The following is a 16,623-nucleotide window of genomic DNA, read 5'->3' on the forward strand; positions in this document are numbered from 1 at the left end:
AGGGGATGAAGAATTGGGGAAACTGAATGTCACTGCCAACAGGGCAGCCACTAATGTGGTGGCAAAATCACATGCCACCCAAAATCTTTGGGTTGGAGCCACAGCCTGAAAAAGGCTAAAAACTCCATGTCTGCCTCAGCCTCCCCTCAGCCCTTGTGTGGAAGGAGCTTCATTGTTTGTTGATTTGCAAAGATGAGTAGTGATGCTTTCCTTGTTCAGCAAGGAGATTTTGGCCCCAGGTAGACAAAGGTGCCTCACTTTCTATCATCCCAGGCTGCCCAGGGTGCGTGAGGCAGTGGAAAGACACTGCCCCCCTGCTCTGCTAAAGAGAAGCAGCCATGGGGGGGTCCTGGTGCCCACCAATGCCCTGAAATCCACTCCTGCTTCCTCACTGGTGCCTCTTCTAGGGAGCTCTTTGATAGGTAGCCAGCCTGGTTAGAGAGATATTTCAATCAGAGGTTTTCCTTGGGGAGAATAGGGGGGAAGGAAGGAGGAAAAATCAGCTATTCCCTCTGAGAAAGTTTCACAGTGTTTCTGTGCATTATTATATTTGAATCTGACCATATTCAGAAACATATTTCTCCCCAGAATTGCCAGCTGGAGCCAAATTCTCTGCCCTGACTGCACTCAGAAATTTTCATCCTAATCCCAAACTATTCATCCCAACACTTCTGCTGCCATCAATTGATTTAAGATGTTTTTAATGCCTTCCTTGAACTTGCCTTGTCTCCTGTCAGCCAGCCAGAAGTGGTTTTTATCAGGAATAAGATTCAAAGAGTCTGCCCTGCAGCAATCCCATCGTGCACTTCTTTGTCAGAATCCTAATGACGATTTATATATACTTAAGAGACTATCTCCAGCTGTAAAACTGAAAAGCTTCTGGGGGTCTGTACAGTTCCCTGACCTCAGACCTATTTTTATATTTTGATCTTGGGGATAGTGCCTCCCAACACTCCGAATCCTCCAGTTATCCCTGTGGTAACAAAGTGCTAGCTTAACCAGTAGTAGCAAGACTTAAAACAGGGCACTCAGGATCAAAGTGACTAACAAACTTGAGTATTAGCCACTGTGTCAGCCCTAGAGACAGCCATGTTCAACCAAAACATGTATATGGCTCAGTCTCCATGCTAAAATGAAACATTGTGCTCCAGAGGATGTGCATCTAAAGAGCCATTTTCGCTGAGGTAGGTATGAAAGCATGCTCAATTTAACATGCTAAACAGGCATCCAGCACAGACACTCTCCTCCCAAGCAGAGAGGAATTATACTATTATGTTGCTTTTAGGCTTCATGGAGCTATTTTCAGGATTTTTCCAGCATTATTTGCTTTTACTTTCATCCCAAACATTTATGAAAGAGATTTTACATTTTTGATTCAGAGCAAGTGAGAAAATATGAAAGAGTGTGAGAGCACTGACGATTCTGGATTAAGACAAAAACATAGGAAGGATAAGGTTGTGTCAATGAACTGACACTTCATTTTCCTTCCATTGTCTGATTACCAGAAGAGCAGTACACTAGCAACAAGATGATCACATGAAGGCGGGAAAACACAACTGTCAGGCTTCAAGGACAAAGCCTATTCTTACATTGCCATTCCTTAAATCCAGACATTAGAGCAAAAGGAATGAGAAAAAAGCAGCTCACTCATGGATAGCTTACTGAGGATACTGCAAAAGATTATGCTAATCTTCACTTCATTGTCCTCTGCAAAATGTTTTCATACCATGCCTTTTATCTTTGGAAGGGATGCACAACCTCTCAACTCTGTGACAGCGAGCACTTTCTGTGTGGTTTCTGCGTAATTAACACCAGCACTAGACCTTTTCATTTTTGCTACTCAAGCTTATGGCCTTTTAAGGGTACTCACAGGGGAGCATCCCTCACCCCTTTGCTTGCAGCCTAAGTGATAGTCTCAGCTTATCCTTAGCTACATATACCATCTGTTAATAGCAGAAGGATCAAAAACTTTTGGCTAGCCTGCATTTTTCAAAGAATGGGGGCAGGCAGCATAAACAACACATTAGACAAGATTTCTAAGAGTTTTAATTCTGAGTTGGGGCCTAAAGACTTTCAGTTTTATTTAAACTGCCATTGCATATTGTCTAGATTATGTTCACATGCACATCTTAGGGGGTGGCTGGAATTAGATAAAAGTCTGCATTTAAGATGAAATTCATTCTAATATAGTCCAATTTTATCAAAGTGTGACATGTTGGATTTTTGGTCGATCTGAACACAATAAACACTGAAGACGCAATTTTGCCCCTCAGTAATCATCCCAGTTTTGACAGTAGAACCAGGTGCTTGAGAGTGTATTTGATACCAGTGAAAGTGGGAATTGCATCTCAATAGTGACACAGGAATTGCCTCTGAAAACACAGACCAAATCTGACACTCACAATCAGACACTTTTCTTCCTTATTTCCAGAAACTGTGGAATACTTAAAAAGTAAAAGAACCCAAATTATTGTGGTGTTTGAGCATTAATATTTACTTTCACCAGCTTTCCCTCAGGCATATTTTACTAAGAGTGGGGTTTTCATGGTTTTTTTTCCCCAGATACATTTTTTCCCCTGGTCCATTTTCCCACCACACCCTGTCATGCTGGTGCCCTGGCCTCCAGACACAGACACCCCATTTCTTTTGAAGGCAGAAAGAGCAAGAGCACCACAGAGTCTGCAAGGCTCCCCACCTGCTTCGCCCCTGCCCATGAGCCTTCATAGTGACACAGCAGCTACACCTAGGAGCAGGGCGAAGACCTGCAGAGGTTTGCAGAGCCCCTGCAATTCCCAGACCCATCGAGGCTCCATTGACTCATCTTTCTCTCCTGCCACTTTTGACTTTGTAGGAAAGCTACCAGTGACCCAATGAACAACAAACAACAGTGATATTTTGGTGGCATATTACAGTTGAAGCTGCCTTGGAAGTGGACTAAGGTGCAGAGAGTGAGCAGAGTTCTGCCTTGCCTTTCTGGGCATCACACTGGGTAGATGGAGCTAATCTCCTCTATGTATGTCTAGAAGCACCAGATGTGGTTATGTGGTAGGAGAGGGCTAAAAGCACAGCTTTTCTTTCCATTTCCAAGTGCATTGACATATTCTCCCCTCCCTGAGAAAGACAAATGTGCCTTGAGATAGTTTGGCAACATGACAGATGGTAACTACCACTGTGGCTTATTATAGTGCTGCCAATGTCTCAGATGTGCATTAAACTCATACACTGACAGGAAGTCTCAAGGAAATGTTCTACATTTTTCTGCACAAGCATAATCCTTTTTCAAACAAAAACAAACAAAAAACCCAAACAAATAAACAACCAAACAAAAAAAATCCCCATGAAGATTTAAAACCCTAGCTGTCAGGATGTCCTGTACTAAAGGGTAAATACTATAGAGAAACTCATGTTCCTGCTCTGATGTAACACCGTGTTCTTAAATCTGAAACCAGCCTGTTCATTGTGCACATAAAGAACTCAAAAGCCTCACAACTGCACCCAGTTCTCCTCCAAACAATCTGAAATTTCTGTCTACCATACCAAGAAAAAGGATGCAAAAGAAGTGTTTGAGAGCATTTTTGAAATCTTACAGGTGGGCAGAAACAGTTACATTCACGTCACTTCAGTGCTCAGAACTACTAAATATAGCTTATTACTTTTTTTAAAATACCACCCTTTGAACTGTTAGGGCCTTTTATGTTTTCAAGTGCTGTCAAAACCAATGCAAATTCTTGTGGAGAGTACAGGTCACAGGATGTTTGTGCTCACCTTTCTTCTTGGGAAACCTGAGCCAAAATCCTGCATTATGTGGCAATCCCTGTCCATACCTGAAAAATCAAACTATAATTTGCCATTATATCTTCTTTTGCTTAGAGAGGCCACCAAGAAAGGACTTTTAGAAAACTGGGCCAAGGCTGCCAGGATAAAACAAAGGTGAAGAAGTTTTCACACTTTGTCAGGCTCCAGCTTAGTCCTATGATCCTTCTTTTTCATCATCACTGCCAATAACCTCTATTTACAGAGAAATTTTAGGGAAAAGGAACTGAAAACTGTTACCACAGACTCAACTGCCATGAAGCTGTCACTGAAAAACATAGGAGAACAAACATTTTTTTACATTTTGAAGATGCTGTGCAAAAAATATTTAATGATCTAAAAAGTAGAGTAGGAGGCCACTTTAGTATTCTCTATAACACAATTCACTCAAGAGTTGTTGTTGTTATAAAAATAATAATAATTTTCTAAAGAGATAATTACAGAAATAATTTTGGCTGGTGAATTCAAGCAAAATTCATGCATTTTGTGGAGAAAATTGAACAACAAACTGTCAATACAGTGTACAAACTATAAAATAGGTGGGAGCAACCATATAAAATTAAAGTTCTGGAAAAGTCACATGATAAGATTTCACTCTTTCTTCTGAAAGGGAACTACCCCAGTGTGATATCTCAATGCATGCAAAAAACTGCCACCCATCAGACAGGATTTTTTTCTCTGGTTCTTATTCAACTCAACTAACTTACATAGAGTTATTTCTATTCTGCACCAGTATACATTAAAAGAAAAGAAAACACATGTTTTTTGTCTGAACATTGAAGGCCAGATTTTCAATCTGTGTAAACATGAACAATTTAAGATAGCCCCTGTGTCACGTGGATAATTTTAAACAATCTTAATAGGATTGTTTTATATGCAAATATAAAAATATAATATAACATTTCTTTGTTGCCAACATTCACAGCAGGCTTACAGTGCTTTTAAAATAACAATACTTGTAAGGTGTCTGAAACTGAAAGGAGGCAATTTCCTTTCCTACCTTCAGTCAGAATCCAGGTACAGTGACATTCCAAACAAAATTAAATAAGTCTGTGTTTGTGGGAGGAAAATCTTCATTAGATTCAAACAAATAAGGTCAAAACCTTTGTCTCGCTGCCCATAACTCTGTTGTCTTTCAGGAGTTTCAAAAATTTTCCCATGATTTAGGAAAAAAGGAGATAAATTTGCTAGCATCTCTTTAAATGAGCTTTTTAAAAATCCAAAATGCCATTCTCAGTAGCCAGTCTATTAAATCTTCTATTAACTAGAGTGAAAAAGCCTCACCAGTAACTCATTTTCCTGTAATAAATACACCAATAATTTAGTTTGAGTTTCATAAAATTGGCAGTCCACCCAATAGTCACAGTTCCTGCAAGTGCTAAGAATCACCAGTTTCTGTCTCCAGCAATGCAATTTTGTGGAATTATATTACACAAGACCTCATACACCTCTGCAAAACAGCATTGCTGTGAAAACACCACTTACTGGCTACCTAGAGTTTTACTTGCTATAAGCTGTTTAGACCACATGAAACCTGCAATACACTGTTAGATCTTTACAAATTTCATGAAATCTTTTTCGGATATCCAAAAAATCCTGAACTACTTGAATCTTTTGTCTCCCAGCACTGGGGACTGACCCATAATCTCTTTCCCAGCCAGTACACCAAATCTGTAGCCAACCTTGTCACTGACTCCAACAGCTGCTTAAATTCACCAGAGGGGATAGCAGCAATCCTACTTCTAAAAGAACACCACAAGGCTTACGTTCATGATGCCTTGAGGAGACACTGAAAGGAAGGTCAAAGGTGAAGAAAAGATAAAGTGCAGTACAAGAAGATCAGTAAAGTTGAATCTTCTTGATGGAAAACTCATGTCTGCTTCTTCATGATGCAAACAACATAACTTCATTTCAAAAAGCCTCTGTTTTTTGTTGATTTTTTCCCTTCCCTTTTGCTTTGGAGTATTTTGAAGTTTATTGAAGTTTTTTTTCCTTTTTTTTCAGGTCAGAGCTCTGTGCATCTAAAAGCCTTATTCAGTTGTTCTTGTCACGAGTACTTTGTCTTACACAGGCTGCATTACTCTTGTAAACAGAGGCAGCATCAAAGTGAAAGCAGATAGAGTCACATCAGTGGATTAAGGCCTTCTGCATGATAAAGTAGCTACCTAGGGTGGGATAAACTTAATATGTGAAAGAATGTTATTGAGGAGGAATAAAGTGCCAAAACTCTGTCATTCTCTTAGTAATGTCCTAATCTAATGCCTGACACCAAGGCCTTAGGCCAGTGTTAGTGTTAATCAATGAAATACCCATCTGTGTTCCCTGTCCTTATCGCTATTTAGAACTAGCCTAAACTCAATTATTTTCCCTTAGAGACCAAGATGGGATATTAAGTTGAGTGAAAGGGATTGTGTCTCACAAAGAAATCCCAGTGTTAAAATGCAGAGGTGTCAACATTGCTAACTAAATTTCAGTTAAACAGAGATTAAATGCTAGTTCTTTGGACATGAAACACTGCATAGATTAAATCTGGTTAAAAATCCTTATTTAGAGAGTGGCTAAAAACTGTTAAGCAGTTTAATCAACTTATAATGTAAATTTTCTTCCCTCGTATGCATTATTTATCCCCTGCAATAACCATCGTACAATAAATGTTTGAAGAGTACACTCAGTAAAGCAATAGGAAAGCACAGTCTCTTGCTGTTACCCAGAGCTGGGAATGATACAGACATTGCCAGATATATAATGGTGATCTGAGTAGTATGTAATTTATCCCACGAGTGAACTGCAAATCCCATAATTCAAAACTGCCTCAGTCACAAATGAGTTATGGAGGTGTTTTTTACAAGTGGGAATAATCTCACATCCCATCGATATTCATGATTGTATTTTTAGTTCATATTGCCAAGCTAATATTTTATATCTTTTTTATTTTATTAAACTTTCAAACTTGTTTGGCTTCTCTTTTTGTGTCTTTTTTTTTTTTATTAGAACACTCTAAAGAGAGGAAGATTTCTGCAGAAGAGCTGGCCGCCGTCTTTTCTATATATTCAAGTGGATATAAAGAAAAGAAATTTAAAAACCTCCAAATTAGCAAGGAACAAATGTTTTCAATTGCTTTGTAATGAGTACATTTTTGGGTTAATTTCTGAATAGTATCTGAGCTGAAATCACTATATGCATTTCTTAAGAATTTTCCCTTCTGATTTCTTTTTTAATTGTAAAATAATTTGGAGCACCTTATTACCACAAAAATTTAAAGGTTAACAGTCAAAAGTGCTACAGAAATGAGCAGCAAAACTATTTTATTCTAAATGAAGACGTGCATTCTTTTGGGTATATATGAATTAAAAAGCGTGCTTAAGTGACTAAAATCAGGTAGGAATTTCTAAGACATCATGGAAATACCAGAGGAAAAAACAGAAGGAACATCTCTTTGGCTCACTTTCTCTGCTAATAATTCACCAAATGTAACTATCCTCATGGTACTGGTCTTACTCTCAGTATTTTTGTTTCTCTTTGAGATAGCACTACAGCTTTTTTAATTGCCAGTGTGCATCTTTGTTTGGCATCTCAAGCAAATTTACTGAAGAGAAAGAAATAACATTTTTGTAACAGTGGTAAGCACAAAATGCTGAAAGGGCATTTGGTGCTGCAAATGTGTTTTTTCCTCTTAGCCAGAAGCATGGGCATAAATGCAGTGAAGCTCTCTGACTGTGAGGATCCCTGCTCTTTCCCTTCTTTTTCCAGCAGAAGTTACATTTAGTATATTCTTTCTCATTGGTAAGTAACATATACATTTTCTCATTTGCAGATTAGCCTCTACTTTTTTAAACTTTGAGTGTTTTTCATTTAAAAAATAAGAGATTTCTGTCTTGGTTACTTGGCACCCCAGACATGGGAGCTGGTTTTATGTCATATGCAGTCAAGAAGAAAAAACAAACATGATTGTGTGAGAGCTTGGGGTTGTGGGTTGTTTTCCTTTTTTCCCAAGACAGAGGGATACAATATTTCAAATTATAGCAGTTGTGAAATTTTGGTTTACACTGTGCAAAAAATGTAAGTACTTCTTGGGTCATTTAGATATTTCTCAGGGGGACAGTTGGAAAAGTTCATAAAAAAACATTGTTTGAAGCCCAAAAATGTAATTTGTCAAGATTTAGAGGCAGTATTAAAGACTTGAGGAACTAAGGGATTCAAAATTCTGCTTCTAACACAGCTGAGTGAGCTTTAGCTTTACTTTAGAAAGCAACGTGTCTTCCTGGGTTAGCAGAAATTGTTAATGATAATATACTATAGAAGGTTGGTGCAAGGGCTTCTCTTAAAAAAATATGCTTTTTAGATCAATTCTCCTCTCCAAGGTCTCAGTATTACTTTGAGTGAATAAAATTGTTCCTAGAGGGTTGTATTACAAAGGCTGAGTCTACCCGATTTTGATGATTCCCAAACTTAAAGAGAGGCACACACCACAATAAATAAAAACACACTGCTAGTAGCAGGCATTTAGAAGTCCCATACTGATGAAAATTTGAACCCAGCTATTCTTACCACAAATCAACATTTCATGTTGTGAGCAACAAATACTGAAAGAATGTCCTGTTTAAAATTCTTAATACTTCTTTACTTTTTTTTCCTCCCTTTTAAATTTAGGGGTACTTGAGTGGCTTTAGGTGGATTTAGGGTTATGTTGGTGGTTAGGGTGGGTGTCTGAAGAGGTCGTTGAAAACCTTGCACTCACAAACTAGGGTGAAGTTTTGTTACTTGCTTCACCCTCCAGACTGGCATTGGAAGGCATTGTGTTATTATGGCTCCCATCTCACAAAACAGACATAAACCTGAAGATTCATCCACATGTATGTAAGTGAAAGTCCAGACTCTCTGCCATGAGTTGCATCGGTTTTATTAATACTGAAGCCCTAATTCATTTTCCTGCTTGAATCCCTCTGAAGTTGTTAAAAGCAGTGTATTTTCTGCCTGTAGTTGCTGGATACTATTTCTGTATATGATAAATACATGCTATACTGCACAAGTGATTTCATTTCAGTGATAGTTACATGCTTCCCTGCTCATCAGTTTACAAAAAGTATGGAAGACCTCTCAAATTCCTTTTAGGAAACACTGTGAGCTTTGAGATTCTGGTGGTGATGGAGGCTAAGGCTAAGCTCTGAATATTCACAAAAAGCACTTGATACAGCATGATGTTTTCCTTCTTTTAAAATTTTAGAGGTAAGGGGTCCCAGAAAAAATGAGGTGGTAGCACAGATTGCCTTGGAGCACTTCACACACAATCTGAATCCAAATCAGCAGTATATCTGTAGGAAATTATCTTCTCTTGTACTGATGGAGAATTGTTTTCACTGACAGAGAACAGAGACAGGGAACATACATCAGGCAGACAGGCAGAGCAAGGAAAGGCTCACCAGTCCCTTGTGAACCCCCATTCTATTTCAGTCATGGGCCAATCTCCCAAAACCATGCTAGTGCAGAATGGCTCTGCCCCACCTCTATCACAGGACTGGTGCTATAAGCTACAAGACAGCCAATCTCATGCAAAGGACACAACCTAATTCAATTCCAATATAAATTATGTATGAATATTGTAGCACAAGACAGTTGGAAAGCACATTGTGTAATTCAGCAGTTCAATCATATTTGTTGTTAGTGTACAATACTGTACACTGTAGTTGGAGAGGGGAACTGTCTCAGAGTCAAGTGGATCAAAAACAGTCTATGAGAGCCAACTAAAAAAGGCTATTGTACTTAGCTGACTGAAGTGGAGAATGAAGTACTCTCCCCTCAATTAAGGAAAGTGTGGTGGAGCTGATTAACCTGCTTGTTACCTTGGCAACCTGAGATTTAGATTGTGAATGAATATGTAAGGCTGTGGATACCTTTCATCAAACAAGAGTCTGGTGAACAGTTTGAGTGAGAAAACTGCAGGGCTGGAAGGTACTGGCACTAAATCTGCTTATGAGACAACACTTAATTTATAAGAGGTAGTCATTACTGCTGCATATGCAAGTCACCAATAAATAGAATGACAGCCATGTGTTATGCTCCAATCTGCCATGCAGGTTGTGCACACAGACCTAAATACTCAAAACCCTTCATTGATGCAATTCCTCTGAGCCACTAAAAAACCTACCTGGTGTTGGGTTGGGCTGAGACCTCACAGCATTCCCTGAAATCACCAGAGCTCCTGCATGCAAAGCGCCCATGCTTTGGGCACTTGTGCACCTCATCTCTCTGTTCACTTCATTCCTTGTCTTTTGTGCATCTCAGACTAATGGATAAGACTTCATATTTATTAACATTAAGCATCTTTCACCAGCTCTCCACCCTTTTGTAGAAAAGGCCTGAGGCTACATTCTCCCCTCAGTTACACCTGTCCAATCCCATCGACTTCAGTAAGATTGAACAGGTGTAAGCAAGGAGAAAATTTGGCCCCCTGTTGTCTATGAATAGCATTATCTGTGTTCACCACTGCCTTGGCTTTATGTCGCTGGTAAGTATAATTAATTTATAGTTTGTCTTATTCTCTTAGTTGTTTAATAAATAGATGAAAACAGAAGACTCCTGAGGGACTTACTCTAGTTACCTGTAATAGAAACTCCCCTACCGATACAGCTTCTTCAGGAATATCCCTAATACTTCCTCTTCTTTTTATCAATTCTTTATGAATTTTCATTATCTTTGGATTTTGCAGTTCTGCAGAATCACATTTCTTGTGTGCCATGACATGATTTGTTTGGAAAGAAATGGTGATACCCCTAGCTTTTGAAAATGGAGCTATCTTAAACTGAAAATATCTTCTATTTGACTTTTGCAAAGACCAACATCTGCATGAGGAACACCATCAACTAGCACTTAGTTACAATAAATCACATTGCCATAAAGACTGTTACTTGAATTAAAGCAAAGACAAAATCAGGGAGTATTCAGGGAAGACAGCTGATTCTTTATTATTAACTGGGTTTGTGAGCCTAGGTTGAGGCTTACTGAATAGCAGTTACTGTTAGTCTTAGTTTTCTATCTGACCACATTCCAAATGCTTCAGCACTAAATCTATCCTTTATTAAACTAGGAATGCATGAAGCTGTTTCTTGCTACTAGCATAATCAGTCAAATGTAGGCAAACAGTCAGCTAAAGCAGAAAAAAACCCGAATTTTACCTCAGTGAGAAAATCCATCCAATGAGATCATAATGACTAATTCTACTAGAACCAGTAAATTTAAGGTTAACACACTTTAAGCACAAAGAAATTAGCAATCCTTACATGTCTTCCATATGGGACTTTTTTGCTTTCTAAGTGCGCTACAATAGGTACTATCATCGTCCCTATCTTGTAAGTGTGTCAGAAAAAGCCAAAGACCATTCAGCAGGTCAAAGGCAGAGCAGGCTTTCCAAGGTCCAATTTAGCATGCTGTTCTCTAGGCCAAACCTATTGTACACTACAAGAAGTCAAATGAGTTGAATCCCATTCCAATATGCTCACTTCTAGACTCTGAAACCTCTGCACATCCCTGTGCAAAAAAAACCCCAAAAGAGTTGGACTTGCCTGGTACAATATTTTCATGTTTTGCATTACTTAAATGCTATCCATGGTTTCCTCTAAACTTCTAGTCAAACCTAAGCAGCAATAATAAGTTTACAAAGTCAGGGCACTGATTGATTGGCAGTGCTTTTTGCTGTATTAGTGATGCATTTAGAGTAATTATTGAATAGCCGTTCCGTCAAGAGCAGGCCACCCGCTCCGCATGTGGCACTCTTCTCACCTTCTACTAAATTAATGTCTCTCCCCCTAGACATATGGATTTCCTGTCAAAGAAACAATCTCCTTCTAGTAGAGATACAACAGACTATTTTGCCAGCATTGTGCAACTTTCAGCTGATAACTAGAGCTCAATGTATTATGCATGTTCTACTGCTCTAATAAATACAGGATTGACTTGTTTATTACCAGCACTGTTGTCTTGATTAGCACTGTGTTTCTCTAGGCCATTATTCATTGGTGAGAGGAACCTGCTTTGTTCTCCATTAATCCAACTGTGTGAAACAAACTGGTTAATTTTTCAGCTTGTGTTGTTTGTTACTTAATGAGGAGAAATCGATTATTTCATTGCTGTCATTAACACCCTATTTATGAAGTGCAACATTGTTTATTTTTCTACTTTGGGCAACAAATTAGACAGACAAATTCTTGTTTCTCCACTGAGATTCTGTCTCAAAAGTTACCTCACTGGGGCAAAATGGACATCCAGAGTCCTCAGCACAGTGACCTGGAATAGTCTTCAAGACAAGCTCTTTGGCTATGATTAGTCAGGAATAATTTTCCCTTTTCATTGCCAGAGTTGATACAGGTTTTTCATCTAGGATCCAGAGCTCATGCACTCTGGTTTTTCATGTATCTCTAAAGATTCATGTATCTCCAAAGATTCTAAAATAACCATGAATCTACCCAAACTTTGAAACTCCACCCATATTTCTGCAGCATCTGACAAAGAATTCTCCAGTGGAACTAAAAGGGTTCTTCAGACCACCAGTAAAGTCACAACAAAATACTTGCATTTTGTTTAGTATAGGCAATAGAGAGCTGCTAGCCAAGATCTGCTGCCCTGTCTAGGGATGAGGCTGCTCACTTGAATACATGATGCACCAACACCAACCAGACTGCTGGCTATTGTCACTGTGAGGTGGGAAGGAGGAATCACAATGAGTAGAAAAAAAGTCCTGCAAAGTGTCAGGAACAAAAGAGAGAATGGACTGAGAAATGAAGGAAATATGTCCATAGAGGAAGAAAATCCTAATATAAAGCTGTAGATTAAAAGATTAGACATAATACTGGTGAAACACAGGTGTTAAGACAGCCACAGCTGCTGCAGGAACAAGCTGCCCAGAAGCTGGGTGTATAGGATAGCCCAGGTTCTCAAACACCGGGGCCCTTGGTCTGCATACTAGATCTGTAAGCATCCAGTCTGGTTATGTAAAGTGAGAAGCATCCAGCATGCTCTACTTAGCCTTCCACAGATTTGAGACTGCCATTTGTGAAAACTTAGGTCAACACAGTATCCATTGTTGAGTAGCAGATATATTTAATTACCTTCAAAACATTATGGTCATTAAAAGTCCAAGATATTTTTCCCATCTGATGCCATCTTAGAAAGCTATATTCTGGGCAGAAAGGAAACCATGGGTCTAACCCTGTCCCCTTCCAATTCTTTCTGGGTATCTCTTGAGTCACTGTAGAGATTAACCTAAACTTTTCAACAGTTAAATTTTCTGCTATGGTACTTCCAGGAATGACCAAGCTGCTAGATGAGAACTAGCTCTCCAATTTTTTTGGCTTGTTTCTCAGTCTGCCACAATTCTGATTCTTTTCTTCATCTGTGAGGTAAAGCATTGTAGAGTCAACCGCTCATTGGCATTTGCATTAGATTGCCACCTCTGCTACACTGCAATTGTTTATGGCTGTGTTTTGAGGGGACACAGACCATACTGGAAGGACAAAAAAATCTACAACAGGACCATTTCTGTAGAAGAAAAGAACTTTAACCCCACACTTCTTAGTAGTCAGAAAATATACATCTCACTTTAATTCTATGAGTGTCAGCTGGAAGCACAATACCTGTAAAACTAGTCATACTTCAAAAGAAGGATGGGAACTAAAAGGAAAAGAAGTCAACCAAAAAAACCATCTAGTTTTCCTTCAGATCTGAGAGTCCATTGAGTGCACCCTTTTGCATTGCACTAAAACATAGCAAGAGTGTTCTTGTAGCATTTCAAAGAGAAGCCAAACATGCAGAGATCACTGTATCTCATGTTACTTTGGAGAGAAGAAGGACTGTGGTGGCTGGGAGACTCCCAGAGAGCAACAGAAAGATTTTCTTAAAGGATTAACATGTAGTGTCCACAGGACATCACTGATTCAGTTCACTGGCTCCCTAGAAACCTGAACTGTCCTTGGTGGTATTATGTGAGGTGACTGTTATTGAACAGGATGATATTGCTGTAAGAGTTCTTTCTTGCAGTCCTCAGAAGCACTTGTAAAGAGAATCACAGTACACACAAAAGTCAGAAAGTTACTACGTGGAGACAGCTATCTTTTTTACAGAACATATTGTATCAAGGAATCTCTGATGTAAAGCTGTCTTTGCCTCTCTTCAGCTTGTCCTAGAGGTTGTCACTTGAATAAAAGCATGACTTTGTTACAGTATGCCTTCCATCTTGTGCAGTTTTTATGGGCCAGTGTTAAACTATGTCTCCCATACGGTGTCACCAATTCATAAACACACAAAAGACCAGCCAATCTACAATGAATTGGTAGATACAGGAGAAAAAACCACAGAGATTTAATGCTAGAGGTCAGGAGAAAAGACATGAGGGAAGAGGTTGGACAGTTTTATTCCCAGTTTAGCTAAAACCTGCCATAATTTTCTGGATCAGCCATTTAAGCTCTGTGCCTCATGCATGCCCTCTCCTCTGAAGCACTGGATCTGAAGCAAATCCATTTTGGGAACAGAGTGAAGCATCACAGCTCTGACCTGGCAAGAATCTGCCTAATTTCTTACATGTCAAGTTAGTCTGAAGGAGGAAAGGTCCCAGTCATGACTTTGTGTGCAGAACTTTGTTGCACTCTGTAGATATAATTTAAGAATCAGGCTGACCTTTGCACTCCAGTAGGGTCCTTCTTCCTCCCACCACCAAGCATTCAGCCAAGGGTTGTGAACCAGAGAGCATGAGCACACATGGATCAAAAATACAATGCAAGGTACACCTTTAGATCATCACACAGACAGATTACTTAAGTACTGCTAGAACAGATCCTGCTTATTTTAGGAAAAATATATACTTTCTTGCCTTCTAGTGGTATTCATGTTCATACAAATGTTCTTCATCCCTATAAAGGCTGCACTCACCCTGGACATGTGAATTATTTTCTCTTTATTATTCTCTATTGTTATTCTCTCTTTATCTCCAAATTTTGAGCACCTATCTCACCACTAAGCCTTCCTGAAGGAGTAATTTGTTACAGTTTTTTACAGTATCTTCTTCCTAAGTAACATTTGCTGTGTTGTGCTATTCTGAGAAGTGACATTATGAAAGCAGCAACAAAGGGCTCCATGTTCAGAGAGGCTTGCTAGATTCCTAATTAAATATGGTTTAAAAACACCTCAAAGAGTGCCAGATATGTAACTTTCATCCTGAAGACTCAAGGTGAGATCTGACCGTCAGCCAGGCTCTCCCTTTACTTCACAGCATCACCAGCAGTGTTGCAGCTGCAGCACGATGCTCTGACTGACAGCTTCACTGGGGCTCAGAGCTTTACAGCAGTGAAAGATCTGTCCCAAGGGATCCCTCAGCAACGTTCCCCTAAGCAAGTGCCTCACTGGGATCTGCAGCATCCTCTGAAATGCCAGAGCTCAGCCAATGCAGCAAACAGGAGCTGAGCATTTTGGGGAACTACATTCTGGCACAATGGAACAAGAACCAGTATAGGGTGCATCCAAGACCTCCTCCAATGACTTAGCTAAAATGGTTTAGGAATTACCAACACAGCTGTTTGCTTCAGCTTCATGTGCTGCCACAGTGTTGCAACTACCTTTATGCGGACTGAACCATTTTAATATAATTTAAATTTACCTGGGTGGGATTGCGCTGAAACAGTCCAAGAGCTCACACAAGATTTATTTGACATCTGATCAGTGGGCAGTATTATTCTTCAGCTATGGGGCAGTAGTCAACCAGAAGGAGTAGATTCTTATGCTACTCAGTCATGCCTGCACCTGCAACCGCCCTGCTCTGCCTCCTTCATAGGAGTTAAATGGATTTTTTTTCTAGATGGCTGAAAGGTAAAGGTCCTGTTTGAATTAGTATTTGAGTACTTTAGGTTTTTATTGTAAGTCATATATGTGATAGAATAGCCACAGTTCTATCTAGGCAGCTACTTTTATTACTTAAATCAAAAGAAATTAAATGTAACAAACACCTGTTTTAGATATCAAAGCAGGCAAACACACCTACTCATCCATATCAAACCGACATGCTACTTTTCAGAGCAGAATCACCTCTTGAACAAATAAAGATGCTTTTAAAATGCTACAAGCAATTATTTTTTTTCTTGCTACTGTGCATTTGTGCTGTGTGTTAAACTATTGTGTTTTCTCCATTTCTCTTTCTCTTCTGAAGGAATCAACCATGGCAATTACAACCAAGGCTGCAAATAGGTTCCCAGAGATATATAACTGTTTTTCCTGTGGACCAGCAGCAACTGGTTGGACAGGAATGGCCCTTCTCCCATTAGATATTACACTCATCCTGCCCATAATATGCTGTAAGTCAGAGTCTCATCTAACCTAAGGGAACCGTTTCCTTTATTCATTTCCCCACCATACTGAAAATACCACAAGAATATATTCTGTCTAAGAGAAATAAAAAGGTTCCTGTAGATGTAGTTTGGGTTTGTGTGTGCTGCTGAAAGAGGTCAGCCCTGTTAATGGCATGTGGGAAGTATGTATACAAACGTGCTCACTGCTGGGCAATCACCAGCCTTTAATGTGTGGAGAAATCAGCAGAGACTCATATGTATGTTTTATTAATTCTTCCTCTATCTTGGTCTGTGCAGGCCTGGTGCATGCAGTTATTTAGGAATTTACATACCATTGGTTCTAAGGTTTGAGGACAGATAAGAAAATTGATTAACTACCACACAAATAAATCCAGCTATGTCTTTGAAGAGTTAAGGCCTCCATATAGTCATGCTGGTGTTCAGCTGAAAAACTGTGAAGGAGGATGCTAGCACCTATCAAACC

This window comes from Molothrus aeneus, chromosome 9, assembly GCF_037042795.1.
Source record: "Molothrus aeneus isolate 106 chromosome 9, BPBGC_Maene_1.0, whole genome shotgun sequence".
Lineage (NCBI taxonomy): Eukaryota > Metazoa > Chordata > Aves > Passeriformes > Icteridae > Molothrus > Molothrus aeneus.